Source organism: Benincasa hispida, chromosome 5 (assembly GCF_009727055.1).
Source record: "Benincasa hispida cultivar B227 chromosome 5, ASM972705v1, whole genome shotgun sequence".
NCBI lineage: Eukaryota > Viridiplantae > Streptophyta > Magnoliopsida > Cucurbitales > Cucurbitaceae > Benincasa > Benincasa hispida.
Genome location: NC_052353.1, coordinates 284943 through 298012, shown reverse-complemented (window position 1 = coordinate 298012; position 13070 = coordinate 284943).

Genomic DNA, 13070 nt, shown 5'->3' with positions numbered 1-13070 from the left:
AATAAATTTTTGGCCTAAAGACATTCCGTTATAAATGAGTTATATTTTGGTATCAGAGGTAGTCCGCAAGAGTTATTAGGCAGTAAGTGTCAGCTAAAGGGTTGATAACTGCTGCAGTCACACCCTTTCCCAAGCTAAGAGGGTGGTCTGGGGTGGGGTGTGACAAGAACGCTGTTCAAAAGTATGCCTATTTGTAGGTCATCCTAAAGAGACAAAAGGTGGTTACTTTTACGATCTTTAGGAAGATAAAGTATTTGTGTCGACAAATGCAACATCCCTTGAGGAAGACCATATTAAAAATCATCAATCTCACAGTAAGCTAGTATTAAGTAAGATGTCCAAAGAAACTACAGATAGATCAACAAGAGTTGTTGATCGAGCAGGTCCTTCAACAAGAGTTATTGATGAAACTAGTACTTCACATCCTTCTCAAGAGTTGATGATGCCTCAACGTAGTGGGAGGATTGTGCAACAGCCTAGTCGGTACATGGGTTTAACCGAAGCTCAAGTCGCCATACCTGATGATGGTTTAGAGGATCCATTGACTTTTAAACAAGCACTGGGTGATGTGGATAAGGGCTAATGGATAAAAGCCATGGACCTCAAAATGGAGTTAATGTACTTCAATTCAGTCTGGGATCTTGTAGATTAACCAAAAAGAGTAAAACCCATTGGTTACAAATAGATCTATAAGAGAAAACGAGACCAAGCTGGTGAGGTACAAACCTACAAAGCTAAACTCGTGGTAAAAGGGTTTACCCAAAGAGAGGGGGTAGACTATGAAGAAACCTTCTCTCCGGTTGTCATGATCAAATCTATTAGGATACTTTTATCCATTGCCATTTTTTATAATTATGAAATTTATCAAATGGATGTCAAGACAACTTTTTTGAATGGCTATCTTGAAGAGAGTATCTATATGTCTCAACCATAGGGATTTATTGAACAGGGTAAAGAGCAAAAGGTTTGCAAGCTTAATAGATCCATTTATGGGCTAAAACAAGCATCTCAATCCTAGAACATGAGATTTTATACTGCAATAAAATATCATGGCTTTGAACAAAATTTTGACGAACCTTGTGTTTACAAGAAGATTATCAACAAAACTATATCGTTTCTGGTTCATTATGTTGATGATATTCTACTCATTGGGAATGAAGTAGAATTTCTAGCTGACATTAAGAAATGGCTAGCCACGCAATTCCAAATGAAGGATTTGGGAGAAGCACAATATGTTCTTGAGATCCAAATCGTTCGGAACCTTAAGAATAGAACGATAGCCTTGTCTCAGGCATCTTATATAGACAAAATGTGGTCTCGACATAAAATGCAAGATTCCAAGAAAGGTATATTATCTTCCAAGTATGGAATTCATCTGTCTAAGGAACAATGTCCTAAGACATATCAAGAGGTTGAGGTTATGAAACGAATTCCATATGCATCAGCAGTAGGGAGTTATTGTATGCCATGTTGTGTATTTGTCCCGACATATGCTATATAGTTGGAATCGTCAGTAGATATCAGTCCAATCCTGGATATGATCATTGGATCGTCGTTAAAAACATTCTCAAGTATCTTCGGAGAACGAGGGACTATATGTTTGTGTATGGTGTTAAGGATTTGATCCTTAATGGATACACTGATTCTTACTTCCAGACCGACATAGATTCTAGGAAATATACTTCAGAGTCAGTATTCACTTTGAACGGAGGAGCTATAATGTGGAGAAGTATAAAGCAAAGTTGTATTGTTGATTCCACCTTGGAAGCTGACTATGTAGCTGCATGTGAAGTAACCAAAGAAGCAGTATGACTCAGAAAGTTCCTGACTGATTTGAAAGTAGTTCCAAATATGCATCTGCCGATCACTCTGTATTGTGATAATAGTGGAGCAGTAACTCAAAGGAACCTAGAAGCCATAAGTGCGAAAAACACATTGAGCGCAAGTACCATCTCATCTGGGAGATCATATACCAAAGAGACGTGATTGTCATGTAGATTGCCTCTGAAGACAACTTGGTTGATTCATTTACAAATGCCCTCTTAGCTAAAGTGTTTGAGGGTCACCTAGTGGGAACTAGAACTGCGAAATAGATAAACATAGGGTAAGTGGGAGAAATACTGGGTATCGATGCCCTAGTTTATTGTATTTATCCTCTCATTACTCAACATTGTATATATATATTTGTATATATCCACTAGAGTTTTAGTCCAAGTGGGAGATTGTTGGGTTGTATGTCCTAAGACTCGCAGTTTAGAATGTTAAACATTTTTCTATTATAAATAAAGATGTTATTGATGTTTATTAAACAAAACTAATGTTGAATATGTAAATTGCACTTATAAAGATTAAATCCAATAAACTAAAGATCTATGGCTATTATATCCATATTTGAACTTTATGTGGAGACATAAGAGTGGATCAAGTTCAGTAAATAGCCAAAACAGTCTATAGTATATGAATAAAATTGGGTATCTTATTCTGGTAAAACTATCAAATGCGACCTACTTTGTAGTTGTTACAATTTGTTGTAAAGTGCTACAAACAAAGTGATGCTAATTCGTTCATGTAGTGACATGAGAAGCGAGGGCATCCAATGCAATGCATTTGCATAAGATTGGACCAAGAAATAGGTCACTCTTACTTTATAACGTTGTTTACTATTTAAGACTATTTTTTTCGAATTGATGACCTAGGTAGCTCAACCTTAATCCTAAGTTAACTATGAACTCCTGTTTATTCGGGATTATCCTTAGATTTTCGTAGGTGGGGGTTGGCTCAACAGTGCCGGCTTAATAAGCCTCCCATTTCAGGGGTAAGACTGGGTAGATAGTTGGGACATAGGGTGCAAGACGGAATTCACACCTACCTGTTTTAAGGATAGTAGAGAGGTTGTTCTCTTAAGTATTGAATCTAGGTCTTGAACAAAGGGCCCCACCCTCTCATTGGCCCGAGAGGGATTCTGTTTAGTGATTGATCATAAACCAATTGTTCATTAGAGGATCAATGAGACTTAATGAGCAAGATGTAATTTCATGGGTAAAACAACATTTGACCCAGCCGTTATTACGAACAACTTGTGAAGAATCGATTTACTGGTTATGGTTAAATCAAGTGGACAGAAATATATCTATAGTGAGAAGAGTACAACTACTGAGTTATAGTGGTGTGTCTCGGTAGTTGACGAATATCGATTAATTCGGTTTAAAGAGTTTAACCAATTAATCTCAAATCATTAAAGCTCAAGATCTGTAGGTCCATAAGGTCCATCTACTAGCTCGTAAATCTTAGATTAGTATATTGAATAAATTTGAAGCGTTCAAATTCAATTTGGGAATTAGATTTAAGGGTTCAAATTTTCAATTAAGATTTGAATTTGAATTGTTCAATTTCAAATTAGGGTTTGGATAATTATATTCGATATAATTAACGTTTACTTTATCGAAAGTAAATGTAATTGGAGAGTTTAATTATATATTTAAATATTGATTTAAATATTAATTACATGAATAGAATTCATGTATGAATTAGATGTTTAATTAATTTAATATTTGATATTAAATTATTAATTAATTAATTAATTAAATTGGTTTAATTGATTATTTAACTAAAACATTTTAAATTTGGTAAAATTCAAATTTAGATTTGAATTTTTGTTTATTTTTAATTTTAATAAAAAATTAACTTAAATAAAAATTGGAAATTGGCAAAAATAAGTTTGCTAGTAGGTTTTTCCAATTTTTTTGTTAATTGAAGTGGATTGGTCCCTTTTTAACACATAAGCCCAATAACTCATGTGATTTGATGTGTCGAGTTCCTGATTAAGTGAGTGCCTGTATGGATTAACTTGATAAAAGCTCTGATTTTCAGAGTTGAAAGGATGATGTAGCTTTAATTTTTGAAATTCAAAAATCTCTCTCAAACCTTCAGCTTCCTTCACCTAATTACTCTTAATTTTGAGTTCCACCACTCAAATCCAAGTTAAAGAATAGTAAAGAAGGAACTCTTGGTGGTCTACTATTGATTTGAAACTCAAATTCGTGGAGAGCAGCTTGGATTTTATGGAATTCTTCAAATGTATAAGTTCTGAAACCCTACTATTTGAAAATTTGTTTTGCATGCTTTTAGAACTCAAACTAAATGTAATTAGAGTGCTTATTGATTTTGATTGCTTCTACTGTATACTTGTACATTCCATCATTTCAACACACAGGACATCACCATGCATCAACTGTTGCCGTACTAGACTGATGCGATGAAATGTCCTATGTCTTGCTCTTCAATATGAATATTTCTTAATCTAGATGCAATATTTTCTCTAATTAAATCCAAGTATAAATCTAACTAGAGTATGCCTCAGTGCGATCTGAGTGTCCAACTCAGGGACATGCGATTAAAATGTGTGATAAGGTTTTCTCGATCTTGACACAACGTTTTGATTATAAAGTAGGTGATGGAAATGTATGTGTCTAACTATCCTATTTAATTTCAATGAGATGGATGAAATAGATGCGATGATAATTGCAATTCAAAATAAATCAGTATGCAATAAGAATAGATGAAATAAAAATAGATGAATAGAGTTGAGAAAGATTCACCAACATTTTCCTAAGCAATGCATAAGTTATGCATTCATGCCAGAAACTCATAACTAACAATCTTCACCTATCGGTTTTTGATGCCATACAACCCTATCTCTGTGATGCATGAGATGAGTTCTGATGGCAAAAGACTCTTTATCTCTAAAGTTACTTCTTTCCTTGTTAAACTAGTTCCACAATCTTTTCCTTTCTCAAAGTGGTTTGTACTTAGATCAATCTCTCGATTTAGTCTTAGCAATTCAATAAGCACATGTTAAAACAAGATGAACACCTGCTTATGCATGACTTAGTAAAAAAATGTTAACTACTCTCCCTCATCCCATGGATAATTTAGTTACTTATGCTTGTGGAAAAGGACAGAGATATATGAAATATGGACAAAATTGTATTCATATTAAGAGTAGTATTCTTCAATCACTACACTTAATACAAATGAACAAAAGATGCAAGAAATAAAAAAGAAGTGAAGAAATCAAGTTGTAGGTGACAATCTCTTACTCCCTAAGGCTCTTAATGATGACTGCTTTATGCTGACTACAATGATCTGGAGGAACTTCCTCTTCTTTCCTGGACAAATATCGAGTTTTCACTGAAACATCTTACAAGAAAAACTTGGAGGAATGTTGGTTATAGAGGATTAGGATAGAGTTTTGATAGAACTTCCCTCTCTCGATGGATGAAGTTGTCTTTAACTTCTTGCATGAGCTATTTATAGGCATAAAAAAGTGAAGGTCATCGCCTATTTTTAATGATGGTATGATGCCTTGCATTAAATTCCATGTCTTGTTGCTCCGCTTGCTACGCGTCAGAAATCCACTGGCTGTGCAATGAACCTATCACATCGATCACTAACTTGCTCTGTTGACTTAACTTTCACCGCCCATACATTTGTCATTTTCTATTTGTCATGTTTTGCTTCATCACATGGTACTGTGCATTGCAAAGATGATGTTGAACTTATGCATTTTAGACTACATCTTGTTTCGCTTTCTTTTTCATTCATCTTGCGTCCAAAAGTGACATATTTCATACTTTTTTCAAGGATTGTTAATTTTGTAATCTCATGATCACAAATTATAATTATTCGTGTTCTCTTTGTCAAGCTAACACATTTTTACTTTGATTTTTCTTAATTGTTCTCAATAATAATAATAATAAAAAGCAGAAGAACTTGTATTTCTACACGTTAGCATGCCTCCAAATTTAAAACTATACTTGTCCTCAAGCGTATACTTAAAGTCTTAATATATCTCAACTCACTCTGACACATCGGCTAGACCTCTCAAAGTGCTTCTTAATTTAAGTTTTATTAGATTCACGTTTTTTATTATCTTTATTTTCCTACCTATGGAAATATTTCTAGACCTTAGATGCAGCAAGCTTATTCTTAAAAAATCTCTACTCATTTCCAAAGCTTATATATATATATATATTCCAGAAATGGGCTTTATGGTTCAAAGTTAACAAAAAGTTTCTCCTTGATATTTCTTTATTCCAGTTTAGTTATGTGTTGATCCAGACATCTCACCTTCCTTTTGGCTTGCCTCTACAGGTGTCATGCGGACATCCAACTATGAGCAAGGCGCCCTTCTCAGACTCAACTCATGCCTTAGCAAATTTTTTCTTTTAATACAAGCAGTGGAGTTGTGATGAAATATTTTATGCGTTGATCATGATTCCCACCTTCGTTTTGGCTTGCCCCTATGGGAGTCATGCGAACATCCAAATACGAGCAAGTTCCAATCTCAATGCCATTTTTTGTGTAATAAAAGGAGATTTTCAAAAAATTTCAACGTATTTAGCTTAAACCTTTCTCACCCCCAAATTTAGAAGGCAACAAGGTCTTCATTGCTGAAAATTGAATTATGCTATAGCTTTGAAAGATTTTTTCAAAAGAGGTTTGAGATAAAGTTTGCACGCATGCGAATTGCGAGAAATGTTTCCTAAGGCAACATCCTAAAGCTAAGTACTAAATACTTATCGTAATAAATCGTGTATTGGCTAGCACAAGTATCATCATTGAGATTATTGGAAAACACATCAAAGCAAGTATAAATATCAAGAAATTAGTAAACATAAACAAGGAACAAACGCAAAAAAAAAAAAAAAAAAAAAAGGATCGTGGTCAATGAGAAACTTGTCAAATCATTCAATTCAATTAATATACAAAGAAATTTGAGAATACAAAACATTGAATTAAAATAAATTCTACAAGAACACTCCCAAATTTAGTTTCCTCCTACATTGTTGCTATCATTAGGCAGGGGAAGAAAGAATTTTTCTTCTGGGAAGTATAGTGGTTGTTGAAGATATGGCGAGATAGTAGGTCCAGTGATTAGCCGAGGAAGCACTTCTTGAATGTGTTGTAAGGTGAAGTAAAATTGCTCATTTTGACGTTGTGTCTGATGTCAGATGAAGTTCCTCGTCAGAATCTATTGGTGGTGAACTTGCTGAGTTTGATGTTGACCAAATTCTCAAAGCTCGCATTGTTGTTGTGCAAGCTCTTGGTGCTGTCGCATAACTATGGCTTGTTAGTGCGTCAGCTCATCAAGACCTCCTAAGAATGGCTCTCGGACATCATCGTGCAAGAATTTGTACAACTCATCAAAGTCTGCGTGCTCATCTTTAGACATCTGAGGAACGCTATGCTGAGTTCGCTCTTTGGCAGGTGGTGGACGCTTGCTAGCCTCACCAACGCGTGATCCATCCCTTTGATGAAAGATAGAAGGAAGAAGACTTGGGTCATCAGTAGCAGGTGTTAAGGAATGGGCGCTGGAAGATGTTGCTTCTAAAAAATTGGAACCTTACCCTTGTTGCTTTCAGGCGGTGGAAGAGGTGTGTTTTCCCTTGGCTCATGGGACAGTGGGGGGCAGAAAGGATTTTCAGTGAGGATAGAAGGGTTCTCATTTAGGTCAACATTGAGCCTAGACGACGCCTTTCTTAACCACTTTTAAGGCGATGAGATGATCACAACCTCAGAGTCATGAATGGGTGATGGAGTTTGTTGCCTAGGCTGCAACAGAGAGGAACTTTCTTCAACTTCTTTTCCTCTTTTAGGCTCAAGGTGGAGGGACATTGATCGTCTATTCTCTTCAACCTTGGGTGACTCAATCATAGTTCTTTCTTCCACAGGCGAGGAAGATGCGTTGTTTGGCTTTGTGTTCTTGGCAAACTTCTTCGTCAACCTCTTTATTTTAGGTTGCAGCGGTTGAAGGAGAGGCATCTCTTGAGACTGAAAAGGTCGCTTCCTAGGATTTTCTTGCTTGACCACCTCAGGTTGAAGTAGTGAGTTCTTCAACAGCCTATAGAGAATTTTATTTGTGATAATTCCCCGCATAGGTTTTTCTTCAATTTCTTTAAACACTCCCTAGGCTGCACTGAGCTTGGTTATTAAGAAGGGAAAGAATAGTTGTCCCTTTGGCTTAAATAATATGGTCCTCATTTGAGCTGCAATGATGCACTCAACATTATTAGAGATGCATCGCATGATGCAGTAGATTATAACTATTATAAAACTTATAACACTTATAAAACTTATAAAACCTTATAAATTTTAAATGTCTAATCCATTTTTATAATAACTTATAAAATTTTAGACATGCTTTCCATCCATAACATACATTAAGCATTTCGGGATTTAATATAACTATTTATATTAAACACTTGAAACCTTAACACTTCATACTATACATTATAACTATTTATAACATATTTTCAATGCATGCTACATGCTTTCTATAGTGGGATTTTAAATCTACATGACATACTATATGCATATACAAGATTTATTTAATTATAACATACATTTATAATGCATAAATAATTAAACACGCACTAAAATGGACTAGTTTTAGTAAACAAGCTAATTATTTTATTAATAATTGTACAACAGCTTCCAAAAGCCTCTGGACCGCTTGAACCGATCCGAACCAGATGCGAACCACTTGAACCAAACTTCCAAGGCTTCAAAATGGGCCGAACTGGTCAAAACCATGCTAAACCGGACCTCCAAGATTTGAACCGGTCAAACCAATTCAGTTGAACCGTTGAATGTTTGGCACATGCATGCAACCTGGGCTGGGATGAATAACGTCGTAATGCTTCTTCCCAGTGTTGCAACGCCACGGGAAATCTCCTTCATTTCTAAGCTGGCTGAAGAACAGCGTTACAATGCTGTGAGGATAGCGTTGCAATGCTGTCTGACAGAAGCTTCAATTTTGAAATTCTGCAGCTGAGCATGCTTCGGATTTTCTTCAATTACAACCTAATTGCAACTCTATTGACTTTAATAAATTTATAGACTCATAAACAAAGAGCAAATTACAACAATTATTTGCAAATTGAAGAGAAATTTTGATGCTAAAGCTATAATATATCCATTTCATGCAACTCATGAAAATCATCCATAAAGCCAAAATTAACACGAATTGAGTGTTTAAATCATGCTCTGATACTAATTGATAAAGTTAGCATGTAATTAACGGAAGCAATTAGGTCCTTAAATACTCTAATTCCTTCAATTTTAACAATTAAATAAGCATGTTCATAACTACAAGTAGGGTTTATGAAATTTACCTTTGTTGAACTCTTCAAATCTTTAAACTTCAGCTTGAATCTCATCTCCAAATGCTTATAGGCCACCACTTGATCTTTCCTACTATCCTCTAGGACCTTAGATTAGATTGTGGGATCCAAAATGAGATTGTGTAAAAGGAACTGGAAATAAAAACTAGTTTTTGGTTCGTATTTAGAAGTTGAAGAACACTTCTTCCACCACCTTCGAATTTCAACCAAATTCCTCTCTTCCACTCAATTGAATAAAATCAATTTCATTCAATAAGTTCATGCATATTCCTTGCATGAAGAGGTGACACTAATCAACCATAATATGAGGTGGATTTTTGGTGGAAGATGAGTGTTGAAAGTGGGAAAAACCCACTAAACACAATTTTCAAAATTTTAAATTAAAAATCAATTTTCTTTAATTTGAATTTTCAAAAAAATTAAATTAAAATAAAAATTGAATTTGATATTTGAATTTTCATAAAATGCAAATTTCTAATTTTAAATAAAATTAATTTAAATAATTAATTAAACAATTTTATTAACTAAAATAATTTAATATCCAATATTAAATTATTTACACAACCAATTCCACAATCATGAACTTCGATTCATGCAATTAATATTTAAATAAAATTTAAATATTTTTCAATTATCCAATTTTGTTTAATTTGATAATTAAACGTGTAATTATATTGTATATAATTACTGATTCTCTTAAATTGAATTTGAACAATTCAAATTTACTCATCACGCTATTTTAAAGTTTAGTCTGTTCGTGAGCTAGTAAGGGGACCTAATGGATCTATAGATCATGGGCTCCAACAATCCGAGATTAATTGAGTCCCACTTATTGGACCCCTTGTTCAAGATCTGGAGTCAGCACTTAAAGGAACAACCTCTCTACTATCCCTAAAAGCGGGTAGAAGAGAATATCATTTTGCACCTTAGGTCCCCAGCTATCTACTTGGTCTTACCCCTGGAATGGGAGGCTTATTGAACCGGTGCTGTTGAGCTAACCCTCACCCATGCAAATCTAAGGATAATCCAGAATAGACAGGAATTCATAGTTAGCTCAGGATCAAGGTCAAGTTATCTAGGTCATCACTTTGAAATAGTCAGTCTTAAACAGTAAACACGTTATAAAATAAGAGTGACTTTATTTCTTGGTCTGGTCTTATACAAACTCTTTGCATAGGATGCCCCCACTCGCATATCTCCACATGAACGATTCAAGATCACATCGTTTATACAAAGTACAAAGTGGATCACATCCAATAGTATTTTCAGAATAAGATACTCAACTTTATCCGTATACTTATAGGTCGTTTTGCCTATCTACTCGAATTCGATCCACTCTTATTTCTCCATATATAGCCCAAGTACTCATGTAATATTCCTAGATCTTAGTTTATTGGATTTAGTGCAATTTATATATTCAATAACAGTTTTATTGAACAAAACCTCAATAACATCTTTATTGCAGAATATGTTTAATCTTACAAATTGCGAGTTTTAAGACAAAGAACCCAACATACAGGACATCATCATGCAAATTTTTTTACAACTCATCAAAGTCTGTGTGCTCATCTTTAGACATCTGAGGAACGTTGTGCTAAGTTCACTCTTCGACAGGTGGTGAACGCTTGTTAGCCTCACCAACACCTGATCCTTCCCCTTGGTGAAAGATAGGAGGAAGAAGGCTCAGGTTATCAGCCATAGGTGTTGAGAAATGAGTGCCTGGAAGATGTTGCTCCTCATAAATTGGAGCCTTACACTTATTGCTTTCAGGCGGTGGAGGAGAAGTGTTTTCCCTTGCCTTATGGTATAGTGGGGGGTAGAAAAGATTTGTAGTGAGGATAGAAGGGTGTTTATTTAGGTAAACATTAAGCCTAGGTGACTCCTTTCTTAATCGCTCTTGAGGTGATGAAATGATCACAACCTTAGAATCATGAGTGAGCAATTGAGTTTGTTGCCTAGGTTGCAGCATAGGGGATCTTTGTTCAACTTCTTTTCCTCTTTCAAGCTCAAGGAGGAGGGACGAGGATCACCTATTCTCTTCAACCCAGGGTGACTCAATCACAATTCTTTCTTCCACAGGCAAGAAAGATGCGTTGTTTGGCTCTGTGGTCTCGAAAAACTTCTTCATCGACCTTTTTCTTTTAGGTTGCGATGGTTGTGGGGGAGGTACTTTTTGAGACTAAGAAGGCCGCTTCTTATTATTTTCTTGCTAGAGTCCTTCAATAGCTTACGGAAAATTTTATTTGTGATGATTCCTCGCACAGGTATTTCTTCAGTTTCTTCCAACATTCCTTGGGCTGCACTGAGCTTGGTTATTAAGAAGGGAAAGAATAGCTACCCCCTTGGCTTAAAAAATATGGCCCTCATTTAGGCTTTAAGGATATGTGAGCTCCTTAGAGTTCTTGAAAGAAGGGAAAGAAGATTACTGAGAGTTTGTGGAAGGAAATTTTCAGAGATGTGATTTCACTTTAACCACTTCACTTTCATTCATTTTCTATATTTTCGATAAGATCAAATATGAAGAGGAATGGGAGGGGGTTACTCTAACTCGCACCCACGTGTTGAAGAATAACTCCCCTATAGTTATGTTATATAATCTAATATAAATGATTAATTACTTAACTAACTTAATTAATCATATAATAAATGCACATATTTCTTATAACCTATAATTTTAATATAATCATATTCACATTAGATTTTAACCTATAGTATTTATATGAATCCCATTCATATAAATAATATTTGTATCTCATTCAAATATTTATCTCTCACATGTTATATAGTTATAATTAACTATATATTATAATGTATCAATATACATCAAACTTTATATTAATCACTTTAATATAACTAATATCTTTAATTCCCTTAAATAATTTAAACCATTTAAATTATTCCAAAAACAATTATTCATTGTTTTATCTTTAGTGAACTAAGAAGGAGACCTTATGGACCTACAGATTATAAGCTTCAATGATACGAGATTAATTGATTAAACTATTTAATTAAATTAATCAACATTCATTAACTGTCAGTCACTCCACTGAAGACTAACAACTGTATTCTTTGCACTATAGATATATTTCTGCGTTCATGGATATAATCAATCAATAGTAAGTTGACCCTTCACAAATTGCTCGTAACTATAGTTGAGTCAAATTACTATTTTACCCATGTAGTTACATCTAACTCCTTAAGTATCACTGATCCCTCTAATAAACAATTAGTCATCAAACTATAAGCTAGACCTTGCCTCTAGCTAGTGAGAGGGTGAGACACCTCATTGTTCAAAACCCGAAATCAACCCCCAGGGGAGGGAGCAATTCATCTACTTACCCTTAAGACAGAAATGAGTGAATTCCATCTTGTATAGCTATGTTTCCAACTCCTCATTCGAACAAACTCCCAAAATGGTAGGCTAATTGAGCCGATGAATCTAGACATTTTCACCTATATAGATCAAAGGATCGCCTTCATAGACAGGAGTTCACAACTCATTCAAGATTAATATCTAGTCACCTATGGTCACCCTAGTGAAATGTTATTCTTTTCAAGTAGTGGGGTTATAAAGAGAGACTAACCATTTCACGATTCCGTCTTATACAAACTCTTTTTATAAGATCCCTTACGCATATGTCTCTATACGAACGATTAGATCATATCGTTTGTAACACTTTACAACTATTGTAACAATTACAAAGTAGGCGGTATCCGTAGTGTTACGATAATAATGTACCAAATCTTATCTATCTACTATAGACTATTTAGGATATTACTTAAACATGATCCATTTGTATGTCAACCATATACATGTTTAAGTTACATTAAATAACCTTAGATCTCAGTTAATTGGATTAGGTTAACACAAATTAAATGTCGAAT